This window comes from Gossypium arboreum, chromosome 9, assembly GCF_025698485.1.
Source record: "Gossypium arboreum isolate Shixiya-1 chromosome 9, ASM2569848v2, whole genome shotgun sequence".
Classification (NCBI taxonomy): Eukaryota; Viridiplantae; Streptophyta; class Magnoliopsida; order Malvales; family Malvaceae; genus Gossypium; species Gossypium arboreum.
This window is the reverse complement of record NC_069078.1, coordinates 49,600,433-49,623,005: the sequence shown is the minus strand read 5'-3', so window position 1 is coordinate 49,623,005 and position 22,573 is coordinate 49,600,433.

The window sequence follows — 22,573 nt, the reverse complement described above, 5'->3', positions numbered from 1 at the left end:
AACCGTGTCTCGTACCCGTGTGTTTACTACTGGACATTCTGTTTCTTAAAACTAAAATGCAGAGGACACACGGTCGGATCACACGCCCATGGGGCAGGCCGTGTGTCACACATAACCTAGACACATGCCCGTGTGTCTACCCATTTGGACAGCTTTGAGGCTATTTTCCAAACCAATTGCCACCTTTATTTGCACCAACACATACAAGACTTCAAAGGCACTTAACATGGCGTAATTAAGTACTTAAACATCATCAAATAAGCCATGTTCTTGGCAACACTATATCAACTTATACATGCTCAGATTACCATACCTTATTAATCCAGGCTTACCATATCACATGCAATATGTAACATCAATTTACTCCATTTCTACACATTCATATCTTAGTTATCATCATGCCATATACTCACAATTCCATCATCAAACATCCATGATCATATCCACAATTCAACCATGCCAAAGATTTTAACCACATCATGTATTACCTTGGCACATGCATGCATATATGAATAGGCTTACAACCCAATAATCAATATAAGTCATATCTCATGGCCATATACAAAATGAATCATCAAATCATTATAAGCCAACACACTTGGCCAAATTAATATGACATGTAAACAAAAAGACCAAGTCCCCTATACATGCCATATTCAAAATATCAAAACCAATTATACCCAAATGACCAAGTTGATAGTGTGATCGATGCTTTGACAACTTTCGATCCCCGAGCTAGCTTGGCATCACTATAAGGGATGAAAAGGAAGGGGGTAAGCTTTAAGCTTAGTAAGCTCGCATGTAAATAATTAACAACATTAATCATGCATTATTATACACATAACATAATATAATTTATCACAATGTCATCAAGTATCATAGATACATCTTAAATCATGTTATTTACATAGTGTACAATAAAACTCATGATCATGATTCATTCACTCATGATCATTATTCATTCATTCACTTCTTACCGAGGTCTCATCGATTCATAATCTTAATATTTATGAGTTTTGTGTACATATCTGTACCCTTCCAACATGATCATACCTTGTCATTTCTTTAACATAATCTTTGGATTACCAGTTGAACCACTTGGAATACTAAAAGATACTCGGGAAATCTCATACACATAGTAGATGCCAATGCCATATCCCAGATATGGTCTTACATGGGATCATATATCGATGCCAATAGCCCAGCTATGGTCTTACACGATGCCTCATATCGATGTCATATCTCAGATATGGTCTTATACGAAGTCTCATTTTCGAAGCCATATCCCAGACGTGGTCTTACACGAAATTGCATGCCAATGCCATATCTTAGATATGGTCTTATATGGAATCTCAATAACCCTAATGTCATGACATTTGTATCCTATCTATTCCTAAGGTTCAATTGGGATTTCGAAGTACCAAATCTTCGTCGGATCGTCATCGAGCCATCATTAACCAAATCCATAGAGACAAATATACATTTCATGCAATATTAAAGCATTGGATACATAATAACATGATGTTGAATTATTTACACACGAACTTACCTCGATACCAAAATATGGTTAACTATTCGATTTAGTCCACAACTTTGTTCTTCCCTAGGTTTAGGTCCGAGCTCCATTTTTCTTAATCTATAATAGAACATATCACTTATTTAATTATCACATTGTTCAAAAAATCCCATAAATCATACTTTGGCAAAATTATAGTTTTGCCTCTAAACTTTCACATATTTACAAATTAGTCCCTAGGCTTGTAAAATGAAATGTACTCATTTTCTTTGTTACCCAAGCCTAGGCGAACCTATGTCATACTTATAACAGCCCACATTTTCTTTCAAATAAGATTTTTACCACCTATTTTACAACTTTTACAAAAAGGTCCTTTTTAGGTGTTTTCATGAAAAATCTCTTTGTAAAAGATGCTTATCACACATTAAACTTTGGTATTCTTCCACTAAACATCAAAATACATGCATGTCACACATGGGTAAATTTTTGAACATGAACCCTAGCTCAAAATAATGGTAGAAATAGCTAGATCGGTTGATGAAAACTTCAAAAATGCAAAGAACATTAAAAATGGGGTTAGGGTGCACTTACTATCAAGCTTGGAAAGTGAAGAAACCCTAGCTATGGCTCCTTAGAAATTTTTGCACCCAGATGAGAAAGATGAGAAAATTTTGCTTTATTTTTCCCTTTTTAATCTTTTATTAACCAAATGACCAAAATGCCCTTTTTACTAAACTTTCAAATTTTATCCATGCATGCTCATTTGTGTCCATAGAATTAGAAATTGGGAAAATTGCATTTAAGGACCTATAATTAATGATCCAAAGCTATTTCATACTTAAAGCTTCTAGAATATCATATTTTGCAACTTTTGCAGTTTAATCCTAAAAGTTAAATTGGACATTTATTCACAAAATTTCTTTATAAAACTTTCACACAATCAAGAAAACATGTCATGGACCTTAAAACAATCATGAAACAAATATTTCTACTTTGGATTTGTGGTCACGAAACCACTATTCCAACTTGGCCCAAAATCGAGATGTTACAAACAACCTTACCGCTCGAATCAGTAGGTTCATTCTGATATAGATTTACAGACAATTTAATATAAGCCCTTTGAACAAAGTTAAGGCTTAGATCCAAAAAATAACCAAAATTTGCTAAAAGTAGGGCTTGAACCCAAGACCCCTCACACATACCCAGAACACTTAACCACTGAAGCAGATACTTAATTATGTTAGATATTTGCAATGACAAAAACAAATTATTCAGGGCATTACAAGTGGGGTACAAATGAATAGTTTTGCAAAAACAAAATAAGAAAATGAAGTTTTTCGCTAAGTCCTGACATTAATTATAAAAAATATTTGTTTGTGGTAGATGCAATAACCTTTAGATATTTTATTAGTCTGGTAGTTCATAAAAATTTTGACATGTGTCTAATGGTTGTTGTTACAACCTTCTATATGAATCACTATATGGTAAAGTTTATATAAAATCCTTGAAGAATTTAGAATGCTGGAAGCATATAGAAATTTCCAGGAAATTGTTCAATACGTTTGCATAAATATTTGTATGAATTAAATTAATTTGAACATGTGTGATAAATTTCGACTCCGTGAAAGTTGAAAGAAGATTTTAAAATGGTCTAACATAGGTATGTATAAAAGAATCATAATCAAAGATTGTCATGCTTATTGTTGGAACTCCTAAACAAATCAAAATATTTTTCCTTAAATGTCTTCCTCTCTCATGACTTTCAAATGTCTTCCACACTTATGACTTTCAAAAAAATGGTGATATAAATGCTTAGAAAAAACATTCAAGTGATTTTGAAAAGCTGGCATGTAACACCCTTTACCCGTATCTTACGCCGGGATAGGGTACGAGGCATTACCGGACTTAAACACAAACAATCATCCAAACTGGGCCATAAAATTTCATTCATATTCTAAAACATTCAATCACATGCACATAGTCCCTTATTTGGGTTTACGAAGCCCAAAACATATTTTAGAAAGGGTTCGGGACTAAACCGAAAACTTTAGAAAGCTCTGAGAAAAACTTAGAAAATTTTCTCATGAAACAGAGTCACATACCCATGTGGACATAGGGGCACGCTTGTGTACCATCAACACGCCCGTGTCATCAAGCCGTGTAACTCTCTATTTATGACGTCAGCAAAAAAATTGAACCACACGACCAGGCCACACACCCATGTCACCAGGCCGTGTCCCTCACACGGTTGAGACACACAGCCGTGTCTCATCCCATGTAGTTAAATCTTAGGCTATTTTCTAAGCCTTTTTATCACACTTACATGCACACACATAGACATGGATCCAATGGCATTCAACATCCTCAATTCTGATACAAACATATCATTTACCTATCAACATGCATGTGTTACACATTCTCACATTAAACCAAGACTAGTCATACCACAGTTATCTTTGTGCCAATTTATTTCAACTTATCATCAAACTTTCCTGTTCAAAGCATTATTATTTTATCTTCATATTACACATTTAATTTATGGTCATAAAACATGCATTCAACACACATGACATATTGCCAACCATACATGACAAATAAACATAATCATATCTTCACATCATAAGCAATAAATCATAACATGACTAGCTAGACTTACAAGTCATAAACAATATGAGCCACATCTCATGGCCATATACAATAGCTCAAAATAGGCCAATACATTTGGCCAAATCTTAATAACACATGCCATACAACTAGGTCCCTATACATGCCACTCACCTGATATTTCTAACATATGTATCAATACTCCAAAGCTATTGGCTTGATAATGTGATGTTGCCTTCGACGATCTCCAACCCCGAGCCGACCTAACAACACTAAAAGAAATGGAAAGAAGGGAGTAAGCTTTACACTTAGTAAGCTCGTATGAAAATAATAAGCAATGTGTTAACATGTTATTTTCAATTTCTCTTTATTTATTCAAAGTCTAGTTAAGTTTTTTTCTTGAGTCACGGCCACTAAATTATTTATATTTGGAGCTACAAAACTCCAAATTAAAATCTTCCAATTTTCCCTGAAACTAGACTCACATATCTTCTTACCATAAAATTTTTAGAATTTGTTTTCTAGCCAATATGTATATTTTATTCTTTAAAGTCTCCCTTATTTCGCTATTCGACAGCTTTGACCTTTCTTCACGAATATTTCTTTATCTCTTAGTACGGAATTCGGGTAATGTTTCTATTTGATTTTCTTGAAAATAGACTCATTAAGGACTTAGTCATATGAAATCTAACCCATAATTATTTTTCTACAATTTCTAGTGATTTTTCCAAGTCAGAACAGGGGATTCCAAGCTCATTCTGACTCTGTCTCATAAGAATTTGAATATCTCATAATATTAAATTCTTTTGCTTATATCATTTTTCTATGTGAAACTGCACTCAATAAGCTTTCATTTAATATTCAATTCAGCCTTTAATTCGACTTTAAAAATTTTTATGGATTTTCAAAGTAGGATTACTGCTGCTGTCCAAACTGTTTTAGTACAATATAATGATACCATCACAATATTTTCATGAAATTACTCTCATAAGTATCACTCATTCATTTTCATTCTTATCACAAGTCCATGGATTTCGAGTACTTACCTATGCTATCATTTAGCACAACCCTTATCCAAACATGACAGTTCATATGCATCATAATAGTATCATATAACATAAATGAGTTTATCATGGAAAGAACCTTTTATTTCATTTCTCATATTAATCTCGTTGAATTTTCTCAAAAATTTTGATGGATATCCCATGTACCGTCAAATCGTACAAGTAATCATTTCAAGTACGCACTCCCGCGAACCTCCCATCTTACGGCGGGATTACCAGTCTAGGATAAATCCCCTGTAGTATAAACTCATAAAGTAAATGTAACACCCCTTACCCGTACCCGAGACCGGAAAAAAATATGAGGCATTATTGAACATAAACAGGGCATCTCCGAAAAATACGGGTCGTAAAATTTTACTCCAAATTAAACCTAATCAAACAAATTCATATTGTTCTTATCATCAACCTACAAGGTCCAAAACATACATTAAAAGTAATCTAGGACTAAACCGAGAGCTTAAGAAAATTCTAAGAAAATTTCTAGGTTTAAGCCTCACACGCCCGTGTGGAGGCAATGCACACGCCCGTATGCTTTGGGACACGCCTGTGTCCCATACTTGTGTGGAATTTCTAGAATTTATTTTTCATTTCGAACTACAAGGTTTTTCACACGACCAAGCACATGCTCTTGACCCTGGCCGTGTCCCTCACACGGCCTAGACACGCTCATGTCCTCGCCCGTGTACAAAAACCTGGGCATTCTGTTTATGACGTCATCACTCATTTAGGGCACACGTCCGAGGCACACGCTCATGCGCTAGGCCGTGTCCTCCACACGTCTAAGACACACGGTCGTGTCTCTGCCCGTGTGTTTACTACCATGCATACTGACTTAGAAATTTTATGTGCAGGGGACACACTGCCATTCAACACGCCCATGGAGCAGATCGTGTGTCACACACGATCTAGATACACGCCCTTGTATCTACCCGTGTGGACCATTTAAAGGCTATTTTCCAAGCCAATAGTCACCCACAACCACACATACATTCAAACATACTTTATGACATGCAACATGACATATTCAAGCACTTAAATATTCCACTCCATGGCACTCTCGCATCATCATAAAGTCATCCTATTGCATATTCATTTGTCACTCTATTTAGAAGCATTCCACACCAATTTCATGCATTATTAAACTGGTTTTCATGACCCAAATTATACATTCATACGTATAGTCATTTTTAGCCATTAGATTATCCCTTATCCTTTAGCACCCAATTCAAACTTTACCATACATTTGTTGATTAACAACATATCACATCATTATCATGCACTTACCAAACAATAACAAATCCTACCATCACAACACTAGCACATGCATCATGGGTATTTAGATTACCACCCAAATGATCAAATATGAGCCATATCACATGGCCATTACAAAAAGAATCATCATCATCATCATAGGCCTTCACAATTTGGCCAAATAGCATGACACATATCACAAAATGACCAAGTTCCTATATATGCCATACTCAAAATAATGATTTTACTATACCCAAAGGTCTTTTGATAGTGTGATTGAATACTCTGACAGCTTCCGATCCCTGAGCTAGCTTGGCGGAACTACAAAGGATGGAAAAGAGAGGAGAGTAAGCATTAAAGCTTAGTAACTCCACATACAAATAATATGTGATAGTGGCAAACAATTAACATGCAAAAATATGATAACATATACATAAAGATTATTCTTCATTCAAACCTCTTTGCTTACTCATCATATGCGCATACATACTTGCTCATCTTAAATTGATCTTTATCAAAGCATTACTCATAGGTTTAGCATACGTACTTGTACTCATAGTAGAGTATTAATAACCATACCTCTTTCATATGCCCTCCTTGGGACTTCATTACAATCATTATATTACCCGTTGAACACATCGAATACTATTGGATACGCGGAAAACTTGCACATAAGTGCCTCATGTACATAAGTAGCCAAAGTTACCACATAACATGTAGACATCCATAGTGAACTCAGACTAACTCAACGAGCTCGGATGCCTGCATCCATAATGAACTCGAACCAACTCAACGAGCTCGGATGCCTCGCATATATTACGAACTTCGACCAACTCAACAAGTTTGGATTTCTCACGAACTCAGACCAACTCAACGAGTTCGGATCTCTTATTTCCTAGTGACATGTCACTTGTATCCTAACTATTCCTAAGGTTCAAAAGGGATTTTCTTCACTTACATATATTATCCCCATCGTACTTGCTCGTATTGTCGTGGTTAACGACCATGATAACATTAATGCTTTCATAAAAATCAATAAGCATATAACTCATGATTACAATAAAACATTTATCACAATGTATTAAAGCATTAAAACATACTACAACACCACATTATTTGCATATGTACTTACCTCAGAACAAAATGATGGTAATCGAGCCTAGTCTTCGTATACTTTATTCTTTCCCTGATCAAGTCTTGATTCACGTTTTTCTTGATCTATAATGCCAAATTTAACTTATTTATTATTCACATTTTTGAAATGGGTCCATAAATCATATTTTTGAAAATTTACATTTTGACCCCTAATCTTTCGCATATTTATGATTTAGCCCTTAGGCTCGTAAAATGAAATGTATGCATTTTCTTGATTACCCAAGCTTAGCCGAACCTTTACTATGCACATATCAGACCATGTTTTCTTCTATTTCACATTATTACTACTCGCTTTTATACTTTTACAAGCAAGTCCCTTGTTTAGGTGTTTTCATTAAAAATCACCTAATAAAAGATGTTCATCATGCATCAAACATTCATATTCCTCCTTTAATCATCAAAATACAAGCATTTGATGCATGGTTAAATTTTCATACATGAACCCTAGCTCAAAATATAGCTAGAAATGGGTAGATCATGTTTCCGGGATTTTAAAAAGACAAAAAACACTAAAAACGGGGCTAGAGAACACTTATTATTGAGCTCGAAAATGTTGAACAAAACTCTAGCTATGGTGTTTTGTGATTTTCGGCAGCCAAAGAGGAAGATGGACACAATTTTTGTTTGATTTTCCCTTTTTATTCTTTTAATTACCTAATGACCAAAATGCCCTTAGGGTTTCTCTTTCCAATTTTTCCTATGCATGTCCATTTTTGTCCAAAAGTTTAAAAATTGGTCAAATTGCTAATTAGGACCCTATAATTCAATATCTAATGCAATTTCATGCTTAAATCTTCTTGAATGCAAGTTTTTCACTTTATTCAATTTGGTCCCTAAAATGCAATTGGACATTTTGTGCATAGAATTTCTTCATGAAACTTTCACTTATGCATGCATTCATACCATAAGCCTTATAAGAATGATAAAATAATTTTTTTCTATCTCAGTTTTGTGGTCTTGAAACCACTATTCTGACTAGGCCCTAATTCGGGATGTTACAGTAAATGTTGGGATTACCACTCCAGACTAAATCCCCTGTAATGACAATTACTCTCATGAGCTCGGATCTGAATTACCAGTCCAGGCTAAATTCATACCCTAATCAAATTACCCGTCCGGGCTAAATCCATATTGCACACATATTCTTCGGAAGGCTAGATCACTTTACAAGTTCATGTCTGTCAATTTTCGTATTTTCCCTTTCTAAAAAGCACACTCCCGCGAACCTCCTTTCTTACAGTGGGATTACCAGTCCAGGCTAAATCCCCTGTAATATAAACTCATAGAGTATTGTCGGGATTACCAGTTCAAGCTAAATCCCCTATAACGACATATACTCAAATGAGATTGGATCTGAATTACTAGTCCAGGCTAAATTCAGAACCTAATTTGGATTACCCGTCCGGGCTAAATCTGTTCACACATATTCTTCGAGAGGGCTATATAAGGATTGGATCACCCGTTCGGGATAGATCCTTTTTACCATCAATTCTTTTTCAAGAATCCACCGAATATCCTATTTCATTCAACCGAGATTTTTCTTCCTCTTATTATCAATCATGTCAATTTTTCATAAATTTTCATACATTAAGCATTCAAATCATATCCTTGTCAAGAACTTACATTTATCACATAATCATCATTTGAGCAATTAACATACCTCACACATTATATTTACTTACAAATGGACTTACCTTCCTTTTCACTCTTTCACAAGTTATCCAACTTAATAAAACATCATGTTATATCAAATTCTCAATATATTCAGCTATTATATAGCAAGCCATCAATGATTGAACCATCAAACATTTCATGTGCTACTAGACATATATCATTGTTCTCACAAATTTTATTTACCATTCTTTCATCACTTTTCAATATATATTAAATCATGCCATTCGTGCAATAAAAATATAGAATTTTCAATTCAAATATAGCATTGCAATATTATTGACACACGAACTTACCTCGGCACCAAAATAGCAAAAATGAACCTAACTGTCGATTTTCCATTTTTCACCCAATCTAGCTTCAACCTCGTTTTTCTTGATAAATGAGCTTGGAAGCTTGAACCAAACCCTAGCCATGGCTTCCATGGTAGATTCGGCTGGAAAAGGAGAAGATGGAAAAATTTGGCTTATTTTCCCTTTTTAATTCTTTTAATTATTAGATTACCAAAATGCCCCTAACTTAAAAATATTCTATTTCACCCATTTCATGTCTAATTTTGTCCAACAATCATCCAATGGTCTAATTACCATTTAAGGACCTCCAATTTAAAATTTCATAACAATTAGAAACTTCTAACATTTGGAACTCAACTTTTTCACTTTTTACAATTTAGTCCTTTTGACTAAATTGAGTGCCCAAACGTCAAAATTTTCGAACGAAATTTTCACAAAATCATTCCGTGAAATTGTAAACCATAAAAATATAACAAAAATAAAATTTTCCTCATCGGATTTGTGGTCCCGAAACCACTGTTTCGACTAGGCCTAAAATCGGGATGTTACATGGCATACAATATTGAATACGTAGAATTTGAGATATCATATGATGTCATCATGAGGGGGAGTAAATATACGCTATAATTTTTTCCTTTAACCGAGGTTTTATCCCACTGAGTTTTCTGGTAAAGTTTTTAATGAGGCAATATGTTACATGTATTATAGATATGTGTATTCTTCTTCCTTCCCTAAGAATTTTTTTCCATAAAATTTTATCTTAATAAGGTTTTAACAAGACATATTGTTTATCAATGGACATTTAATGGAGAGTGTTATGAATATTTTTTATTAAGTGGATATCCATAAAGATCAAGATAAATTTAATATTTTTAGGATTCTAATAGTCATTATAAGTAGAGTTTTATATCATGTATACTTCTTATGTCTATAAATATAGACTATGGAGAAGTATTGTAAATCAATCCTATTGATCAATAAAATATGAATTTCTCTTTTGCTCTCCTATTTTTACTTCTTTTATTTTCTTTATTATTTATTTCATAGCCAATTTAATAATATAATAAACTAAAATAGACTCAAGCAATAAATCAAATAAGTTAAAAGACTAAATCTAGGGATTAAATTGAATAAATGTAAACTATTTTAGAGACTAAATTGAATAAAAAATAAATCTATATATACTAAAATAAGTAAACTATGAAATGGAATCGGGGTTAAATTAAAATAAAATTAAAGGTTAATAAGGGATTAAATTAAAACAAAATATGAAATAAAATGACTTAAAATGAAAAAATCCACATTCATAATCGATGATCGATTGTCGAAGATCGAAAAAGAAATCTATTTGGATTTTGGTTCATAGACTCGTAACATTCAAAACTATTTCATAAAAAAAAAATGAACTATAAAAGAGAATGGAAAATAGAGCTTGCGAGCAAAAAAAGTCATACAACAACAATTTTAATAACCCAATAACTTAAATCAAACTTTCAAATAGTCCATTGATCATTTTATAACTTTTTTAAGTTAAGTGAGCAAAACATAATCTTACTAATAGTTAAGTGACATTGAGTATAATTTACCTAAAAATTTAACAACAGTTTTTAAAAAATAATATTATGGTAAAATATTAAATAGTATTTTAACAATTATTATTAAAAATAATATTTAATAGTTATTATAAAAAATAGTATTTCTTTTGAATCAGTGTTTAAACAGTTTCAAATTTGGTATAGGTTCTTAATTTTCTTAATAATATTTAATATTTTTTAAAAATAGTATGGTAAAAATTAACAATTATTTAATAATTAAATAGTATGGCAATTGTTGATTGAGTTTTAGCTTGGTGGCATGAATATTATTGCCAATGCAGGAGAATATGACTTCAAGTATCTTGTAGAACATTATTCTTCTATTTGAAGCTTTGAGTGATTCTAGATATTTTCTAAAGAAAGAACAGATTAAAAATTGATAGTATTTTAAAACACAATTACTGTTTTAAAACACCATTTTAAAATAAATGGTAAAATTTTAATTTTTTACCAAACATAATTTGATATATCTTTTATAGTTTGGTAAGAAAACGGTTTAACACTATTTTAATAATAAAATAGTACAGTAATTTAAAATAGTTTGGCAAAATGTCGTATATACTTTTAATATCATTAATTGAAATTAATAAAATGTATGTATAATATTGATTAGTAAATATAAACAATCATTATATAAAGAAAGTTGTTCAATAACATTTAATAGTGACAAACCAATAAATATATATATATACCTAATATTATATTTTTAATTTAATACTAATTTAAAAAAAAAGAAAGTTGAGGACAATTTCATAACTTTAGATCGATAAAAAATAAAAATTCTGAAAAATATAAATAATATTAGTAAAAATAATTTAAAATTATATAATTATATATATTTTTAGAATTTAATTATTTTATGTTATATAAAAATATGATTTAATGACAAAATAGGAAGTGAAAGTAATAAAACATTTCGTAAATATAAAACAAATAAAATCAATAAATCAACAATAAATTTCTTTTAAAAAAGAAACAAATTGAAAGTAGGAACAAAGAAAAAAATGGAAAAATTGAGTTAATATAATTGGAAATGGTTTTATACAATAGTTGTTATCATTTATATAGATTTTAAGAGTTTTTAAAATTAATAAATTTATATATCTTGTTTTCTTAAATTAAAATTAAAATTAAATCATAAAATTTAAGATAAATAATAAATTTTATTTTTAATCAATTAATTAAAATAGCATTTTAAATAGAATTTTTTTCGGTGAAAAAAGGAAACATTACAAAGAACTAGAAAGAAACTAAAAGAGAAACTACATATAACTGTAAGTCTTCCTCTCTATCAAAAGCCAACTTGGTAATTTGATCAGCTTCCATATTATCTTCTATAGGAACATAATCTATGGACTAGTTTGCCTCCTTCTGTAAGAGTTGTATAATGCGCTTGATTAATGCAGAATGTGATCCCTTCAATAAGGACTCCATGATAGCCCCAATAACTTTCATATTACCGGTTTGTATCAAGATTCTATCATGAAGACTTCCTTGTGCCAATGTCACACCATCGAGAATGCCCCACAATTCAGTTTCTAAAATAGAACATATCCCCAATTTGTGATTGAAACCAAGGACCCATTCACCATTTTGGTCTCTCAAAACTCCATCTGCCGAAGCGAAACCTGTGATGATTTTAACAACTCCATCAGACCGTATGTGAACCCACCTTTCTGTTTCCACCATTTGCTCCTTCGATACGTGACTCACAGATCTTCCTCCATTTGCGAATAGAAATGTATTGTTTAGCCCAACTATACGCGCCTTTGACAATATTCTCTATACTTCACAGCATTCCTTGAAAAGTGCATATATTTTGGTTCTTCCAAATTCGTCAAGCAACAAGGCCAAAGAAGCACAGCCTATCAACATTCCTCTAGTCAATATTAAGATGAATTTCCAAATTAGACTCAAGCCATTCCTGCAAATTACTTGAAAAGAAAGCAATTAGTTTATGAGGTGGAATGATTCGATACCATACCTTCTTCGTAGCATCGCAATACCCCACAGATTGAACATCTTGTGTCACTACTTACACCACGCCTTAGTCGTTCTTCTTGAGTAAGCAACCTCTGTTTAAGTGCTAATAAGAGGAAAACCTGACCCCTTTGAAGGCCCTCAACCTTCCATGTAAATTTCCAAGCATCCTCCCTAGGATCCCACGATCTCTCCTTAATCTTATAATAAGCACTTTTAATAGAGAAACATCCTGATGAGGTTCTCATACAAGCAATTCTGTAGGTCTTGCAAAAAGATACGGAGGTGGAATGCTAGTAATACGTCCAATTAAATCTTCTGATAACCAAACCCGAAATAAATCTAGATTCCAAATTCCCTCTTCTATAATCATCTCCTTAAGACAACAATTTGTAGCAATGTTAGCATTAGCTGAGATTAAATTAATCAAGGGCCCAACCTCCAAAATTCATCTATCTCTCCAACATCTAATGGTGTTACCATATCCCACTGACAAAAAATGTTTTCTCTAAGCAGGGGTTATATCTTAAAAAGAGCTATTGTGACACACCAAACCCGACTGGGACGGGTTGACCCAAATTCGAAGCGTTACATTAGCCACCTAAGTTACTCTTTGGCTAACGACCTCTCAAGACACACCCCGACCTTCTAACACCTCAATCTTATCCATTCATTAGTTATTTATTAATGCGGGAGTAATTTGTGTACCAATTTTAAACTTTTTATAAGTAAATTAACCAAAAGGCATTTTTGTCATTTTACAACCTACGGATAAACTAACCCGAATTTAGATCTATACATTTACCAACCCTCTTTTAGTCAATTTATGTAAGACCTAAAAATTTTAGCTTAATTTGAGTTTATTTTCTATGTCTAATTTAAGTTTTATCATTAAGGACTAAATCATAATAATTTCAAACCAGCAGTACTATACCTGAATAGTAAATTGAGTGTGTTTCTAACAAATTTACTCAATTACAAGTCTAATCTTAAAATTTTATAAAGTTTCCTTATCATTTAAGGCTCTAATTAGACTTATCAAGTTACTGGACTAATTTATAATTTAAACAGACTAGAGAACCAATTTAAAAAGATCAAAATTCAAACCCCCAACAGTCCACTGCATTTTTTTTGGTGAAAAATTCGATTTTGAACCCGATTTTGAGTATTTTAATGGCTAATTAAACCTGATTTAGCTACAATTAAATATCACACATATTCATACACCTTCAATTGAAGTTATTAACACTAATTAAGTATCAATTAAATAAAATTAAACATTCAATTTCATGCATATCACCCACTGGTTAACTTAAACAAGTGGTGTACCTTAGTCGCTAGTAAACCACTCCATCGAAACTTCATTTAAATAATGGTTAGTGTAAACATCATGCCTCACACACTGTGTTATCAATCACCGTGTTATCAAGCAAAAATACATCGTAAATTATTCAATAATCAAACTCAAACATGCATATATGATATTATAAAACCTTCCAAAATTAAAAATGTCCAATGTCCAAGTCCAATTACAGCCAAAATTAAACTAAATCTCGAAAGTTCCACGATGCTCGATTAACATCTCTAAAACGTGTAACTAAATCTCTATTGAGCCTTAATCTCTTGGAACTCTCTTGCTCAGCTCCTCAACTCCTCAATCTCGTCGGTTAATTGCATGAATGTGAGGCTGTAAGCTTAAAAAGCTCGGTGAATGTTAATAAAACAACGAGTAAATCGGCACCCAAATCATGCTTAAATCAAAACCAATCAAATACAAATTTTCAGTCACAATATCAATCCATAATAGTTTAATGTCATATGCTCAACCATGCATCAAAAATCATAATTAATCATGGCATATAATCATCAATTTAGCATACAACATTCCTTAAATTTATATTGACATATACAATCATGTCTTAATCGGGTTATCATATATCGGATAAACGAATCTCCTTACTCCCAATCAAAATCAGAATTAGACCCAGATTGAGCGGGCAGAGCCACACGCTCCCTTATATCACCTCAAATCAATCTCGTTGAGTGGAGACACAAGCTCAACACTCCTTTATCTACTCCAAGTCAGTCCACCCAGAGCCTTATTGCTCACAAATAACATATCAATATGTGAGTACTCACAAATCCTATGGCATGCCAACTATATCCAATGGATCCACCATGCTATAATGCCAATATAATCAATCAATCATAACATAATTTCAGTCAATAATGTGCTCAATTTAAAGTGCCAAAATGCATATGTGAATCATATAACATTGTCATTCTAATATCAAATTAAATCTAGCATACCAATTACCTATTATCAATGTTCATTTATCAATTGAAATATCAACCTACCATGAACCAAAAAAACTCTAGCATGCTTGCTTAGTTCACCATTATAATCAATTAAATCAAGCACATAAAATCACTAGATGATCACTTACCAACATTTAACAAAAAATTCATTACTTAAATATATATATCAATAATCTTGCAAATTTTACCAACCAAAACTCAATTAAATATTTGAAATCAGTAATTAATCATCCAATTAAGCATAAGTGAGGGTCAATTTACCAAACAACCCTTTAATAACACTTATCACACAACTAACTCAACCACAACCAAGTGATCAACCAAGCAAATCCAAGCTTCAATTTTGATTAGCTCGATCCTGTTCAAGATTCGGAGCTTCAAAAGAGATAAAATAGATATTACCACATTTCAAAAGATATAATAAATACAATTTTTCATCAACTAGGCTACATGAAATTCTCACTCAAAGTTACCTTACCGGATTTGTACCATCAAGTTGAAAACTCAATTCCTCACAAAATTGATCACTTCCAAATATCAATTCTAAACCACATAAACATATACTAAGCATCAATTTCACATTTAAATCAATTTCATAAAAATCTGAAAAATCGATTCATGAAGATGATGAAATTTAAATTTCTTTAAATTACCTTACAAAACATATTTAATATTGATAAATAAGATCAAAAACCTTCTAATAAATCCATTTTGAGTTGGAATATCCATTGATTTGTGGATTTCCTCTCAAAATGCAAGATCTACCATTAAAGTACCTTAAGCTTTTGAAGAAGATAACATTGATAAAAAATCACGTAATTATCACTCAAATCATGTAAATATGCTTCTAATCATCATAAAAATAAGTTTATAAATAATAATTACCTTTGATTCGTTCTAAATCATTTGATTGAAAATCTTGATTCAAGAATCTTGAGAAATTTCAAAATATTTTTGGTTACTTTTGTGAATAATTTCGGGTGAAAAGAGAGTATTTTGAGAAGGAAATTTGTTGAATCTATTCTCTGATGATAGATCTTTAAAACCATGCAAAAAAAAAAGAATTTTATAGCTCTTTAATCTGATGTAAATGGTGTGAAAACTAGGCTAGATGCATTGTGTTTAAAACTGAAGCAACCCACCAGAAATTTTAAAATTGGGAAATTTGCCCAATGACCACTCCCACATTTCCTTACTTTACCAATTGATCCTTTCCCTCCAAAATTCCGAATTTAAAGGTTTATTTGCCAAATAAATGCTCCAAAATTTCCATTATTTTACTATTACATATAATTTAATTAACATTTAAATTTAACTCAAATTAACCCCCAATAAAAATTATTTTAAAATTCTTTTTCGACCCAAATTAATTATTTTCACTAATAATTATTTAATTACTTTAAAATTAATTTTCCAAAAATATTTTTATTTTTCGGATTATTTTTTAATTGATTTTAGATGAAATTGACCTCCTAAATTAAATTAAAAATTACTATTAACCCGATAAATTCCTAAATTCACGCTCGAAACCCGAAAAATATACTCGAAACTACTAAACTTGGTTTAGGGATATTACAACTATCCAGAGAAACAAACAATTGTTACGAGAGATACTGAGGGGTAGGCCATCTTTAATTTCGTACTTCGCACGCAAAACACACACCTACAAAGCCTCTGCATTTCTTAGAATACTGAAGCCCAACTTCAATAAAAAGGAAGTGTTCTACTCTTTTAACTGTCGAAACCCAAGCCCACCACAAACCTTTGGCTAACAAACCGAGTTCCAGCTAACAAGGGCCATTTTTTTACTCCCTCTAGTCAATCCCAATATAAACTATTTGATAATGATCTTAATTTCATTTCAAATTCCTTACGGGATACTCAAGGACTGAATGAAATAGTTAGGGATTGTAAGAATTGATTGAGCTAACGTAACTCTACCAGCTAAAGACAATTGCCTTGCATCCTACCTTTGTAGCGACTTGAATTTTTCCACCATGAATTTCAAGGAACTGATGGTAACCCTATCGTGAAAAAAGGGAACCCCCAAATACGAACCCAAATTATGGACCTTACGAAAACCAAGCGTATCACAAAGATGTCCCGCAAGATTTTCACCCACTCATTTGGAGAAGAAAATGTTCATCTTTTGAGCATTCACTCGATGTCTAGAATAACCACAGAAGTTATCCAGCAAGTCTTTAATTAGCCTAGCCTGTCTCACATTAGCTTTCCCAAGGATAACAAGATCGTCAGCAAAAAGTAAGTGAGAGAAAGTAGGACCTGACCTAGACAAACAGATGGGAGACCAAATGCTTGATCTTGTAGATGAACTGATGCTTTGACCTAACCAATCCATGCAAAGAACAAAAAGATAAGGAGAAAGGGGATACCCCTGTAGGATGCCTATAACTAGACTAAACTTCTGAGTATGAACCCCATTCTAGAGAATTTGTATAGTTGAACTCATGATAGCTGACATAATGACTTTTCTGAAGAAATATAGAATGTTTTCCGCTTGAAGAGAGGCATCAATGAACTCCCAACTCACTCAGTCTTAGGCCTTTTCCAAATCAATCTTAATAATCATTCCACTTTTTGTGTTTGCTTCACACTGAATGGATAACTTCTTAGGCCACAATAATATTGTACTGAGCATGATAAACCATCACTCCTTAGCTCTTTCAAAATAGCCATGTCAAACATGGTTGCCTTTATCTCTTTATTTGAAACTGCTCTCATCAAGAAAATTTCATCATTACAGATATTTTTTAGAAAAGAGCTATAGGATAAAACTTTCGTGCAAACCGGAGCTTCATCATAGAAATTCTGGAAGAACCTAACAGCCTCAGACTGGAGACAACCATCCTCAAAAATCCATTCACCCTCAACATTCTAAAAGGCAGATATTTTGGTATGATTCCTTCTCTAAATCATGCAGGAATAGAAAAACTTAATGTTTTGATCGCCAAACTACAACCAATAACACCTAGCTTTCTGTTTCCAAAACAAATATTAATACTATTAATACATTAGTATATTTTATTGTTGATATAATTATATTATCATACATTTTTATATTATTTCACTATTTTTATCATTATTATCATATAGTATTATTAATTGAATATTTTCATTATTGTTATTAATATTTCTTATTATTGTATTCTTTATAATATTGTCATTTTATTTCATTGTTTATGTTGTTATTTTGTTAATACAATAATTTTGCCATCTTCATACATTGTAAATATTGCTACATACACTCATTCATTTTTCGGCTCAAGCACATGAAAAATAATTAAAACTGTGACAATGTTCGTTAATTCATGATTCGAGGAGTCATGTTCCTAACTTACGGAGTATGGCCTCTTATTAGAACCGATATAACGAAACATCCTATTTAAAATTCAAGACACATAGGATTTAGGTAATAATCAAATGAAGAGTATTCTTGTTTTCGAGGATTTAAGATATCATGTCCTAACTTACGGAACATGATTTTTTTCTCTATTAATTCGAAATAAGAAGGCCCTTTCATAAATTTTAATTTAGTTTGTGATATTTTAATCAAATAACATCATGCAAAAAAGGGGATTGAACTTTAAATTTTCTTTGAATTCTCAATTCTCGACACTAAGACATTAAGTAATCAACTAGGTACCAATTTTGGGCATTATGAGAGTGCTAATCCTTCCTCATGCGTAATCGACTCCCAAACTCATTTCCTAGATTTTGTAGATCGAAAATCATCTTTTTAATAAATCTAAAGTTTTATAAAATGATCAAATTATGAGGTGATCTGATCACACCTAATAAAAAAGATTGGTGGCGACTTCATCTTCATTTAAAAAAAAAAAAGTCAATTCCAAAAAGGTGTCCATAGCTTGGTGACTCCATTGGGGACAAAATAAGAGATTCAAGCCACGAGTTGATTACTTTTTTGGTCTTTTTTGTTGAAAATTGATAATTCGGTGTAAATTGATGATCCCCTCTTTGTATTTCATCATTCATGTTTATTTTAGTAGTAAATAATGTCTTTGTTATCTCGGGTTACATAGCGATCTAATACATCTATTTTATTGGTTCGAGAGTTTCTCTTTATGTTTTCACATATTGCATGGCATAATCGTTCCATTCTACCCTTTTTAAGTGGAAGTGAGAAGTTATTCTTTCATGAGGTCTTCACTTTCGCATAAGATAGTGGACTGCTTTCGGGATACATCCTACCTATGTCTTCGTAAGGTCTTCACCTCCTCACGGACATAGGGAAATGTATTCCCCTAAATTGAACTCTGTTCGTATGAGCCTATAATGGGTGAGGATCGAGGAATCTACCGTTTTAGGTTCCTTTATTTTAGAACTAAATCGCATGTAATAAACCCTAAGAGCTAGCTCTAAGAAGGACCATGTCAAAGCTTTAGGGGTCACCCAAATGATGCTCTATTTATTATTTTTTGCTTTGTATTCTAGCTTTATAAAAAATGTACTGACTTGTTTTGTTTTGTTTTGGCTATGATTGCATTGAATTTTTATATTAGAAAAAGGGTGTTGATTCGTGTTCAGTTGTTAAATAGAGAGTTTGTCATGGAAAAGGGGTTTCTTGATAAAGTGGAAGTATCTGTTTTATGTAAAGAAAATCATTTTCTAGTAAAGTTATTCTAATGGAATTGAACTAGAATTAGTGCCTTTTTGCATGCATCTTTTCCATTCATTAACATTACATTTCATTACATGCATTAAATTTCACAAAAATCCAAAAGTGCACTGGATTCAGGGATTTAGTGCAAAGTCTGATGGATAGCAAAGTGTAATATCCTGAATTAGGGCTTAATCAGAATAGTGGTTTCGTGACCAAAAATCCGAGATAGAAATAATAATTTTATAATTATTTTGATGATTATGATATGATTGAATGATTGTGTGAAAATTTCGTGATGAAATTTTATGCCTAAAGTGCTTAAATTGAAAGTAGGGACTAAATCGAATAAGTTGCAAAACTTGCATTCTAGAAGTTTTTAGTATGAAATTGTTTTGGAATATTAATGAGGAGGTCTTAAATAGCAATTTGACCAATTTTAAGTTCATGGACAAAATTAGGACATGGAAGGAATTTTGGAAAGTTTAGTAGTAAGGGTATTTTGGTCATTTAGTTATTAAAATGAATTAAAACAAAATTAAAAGCCAATTTTGTCCATCTTCTTCATTAGGCCGAAATTTCAAGGGTTCTCCATAGCTAGGGTTTGTTTCAAGCTTCCAAGCTCCATAGTAAGTGATTCCAAGCCCGCTTTTAATGATTTTTACGTTTTGAGATCCCTAACTCGATAAAGCTTATGTTAGCAATAATTTAACCTAGGGTTTATATTTGGAAAAATACCCATAGGTGAAATTTGTGTATTTTGATGTTTTATGATAGAATATGAAGTTTTAATTTATGTTAGACAACTTGTACTACTCGATTTTAAGCAAAAACGAGTAAAAGGGCTTAATCGGTAAAAATACCTAATAGTCACAAGTACATGTTAGAGTGAGAATTTGATGTTGGCATAGAAGAGAAAAGTGATCAGAAGGTTGTAAAACATAAGAATAAGGAATAAAGTTTAATCCCGAGCCTAGGGGCAAAAATGTAAATATGCAAAAGTTTAGGGGCAAAATTGTAATTTTGCCAAAATTTGAGTTAAGGATTAATTTGATAATGTGAGTATTAAATGAGCTAAATGTGTTATTTTAGATCAAGAAAGACGTGGAATCGACCTCAATCGAGGAAAAGAAAAGATTGTGGACTAAATTGCAAAATCTTTGTATTTTGGTACCAAGGTAAGTTCATGTGTAAATAATGTAGCATAATGGTTATTTTTAAGTTATTGATGTTAATTATATGTTATGCTGAATTTTATTATGAAATGTATACTTTGTGTTTAATTTCAAATAATATGTAAATTATGTGAACTACTTGTTAAATATAATTGTTACCGAGTATTGATTTCGACATTCTACGGAAGACGGCAAGGATAAGTGTTCGAGGAAAAAGCCCGTTTGAACCTTAGGAATAGATTAGGATACAAGTGACATGTCACTAGGATGGTTGAGCATCCGAACTCGTTGAGTTGAGTCCGAGTTCACTTATGGATGCGAATGTCCGAACTCGTTGAGTTGAGTCCGAGTTCGTGAGATGTAACTAGGCATCCGAACTCGTTGAGTTGAGTCCGAGTTCACTTATGGATGCGAACGCCTCGAGCTCGTTGAGTTGAGTCCGAGTTCGCTTATGGGCGGGTTACATGATTGCTTGATTGAATATGTGGCACTTATATGCAAATTATCCATGTATCCAATTATATTCGATGTGTTCAACGGGTAAAGTTTTACTCAAATGGAGGAATACTCGAGATGAAAAGAGACGTATTGGTAAGTGATGAGAAATGGATATTTTGGACAGGTATGTATTTAACCCTCGGGTTGAGTGTTGATTACAACCACGATAAGGTAATAAGATGATGAAAAATGATTAAAAAAAATGTGATAAGTGTGTTGATGATATATGCTAATGTTGATTAGTTTGATTGTTTGTTATGTTATTTACTATTTACATATGAACTTACTAAGCATTTATGCTTACTCCCTCCTTCTTACTCATTGTAGTTTTGGACAAGCCAGTTCAGGAGTCGGGATAGGTCGAAGGCTCAGTCACACTATCCGGAAGACTTTTGGTAATGGCTTGTAAATTTAAGTATGGCATGTATACCGGGTTTGCCTCCAGTCAGGGAAATGATAAATTATGAAAATAGTTAGTTTAGATTATATTTCATGTTAAGGAAAATTATTAAGATACTTAGTGCATAAAAACTCATAAAAGGGATGAAATTTGCCATAAATGAGAATCTGCAGCAACACGACGTGAGTTTAAAATTTACTAAAATCATAGAAATTGGACTTGGTGATGGACTACATATCAAATTGAAGCTTATTATGTCTAGTTTCACATGAAACAAATGAAACAGGTAAAGGAATTATATGTTACAAGATATTTGAATTTTAGTGAAACAGGGTCATAGCAGTTTTTGAATCCCCTGTTCCAACTTTAGAAATTTACCATAAATTATAAAGATATAATTAGGTGGTATATTT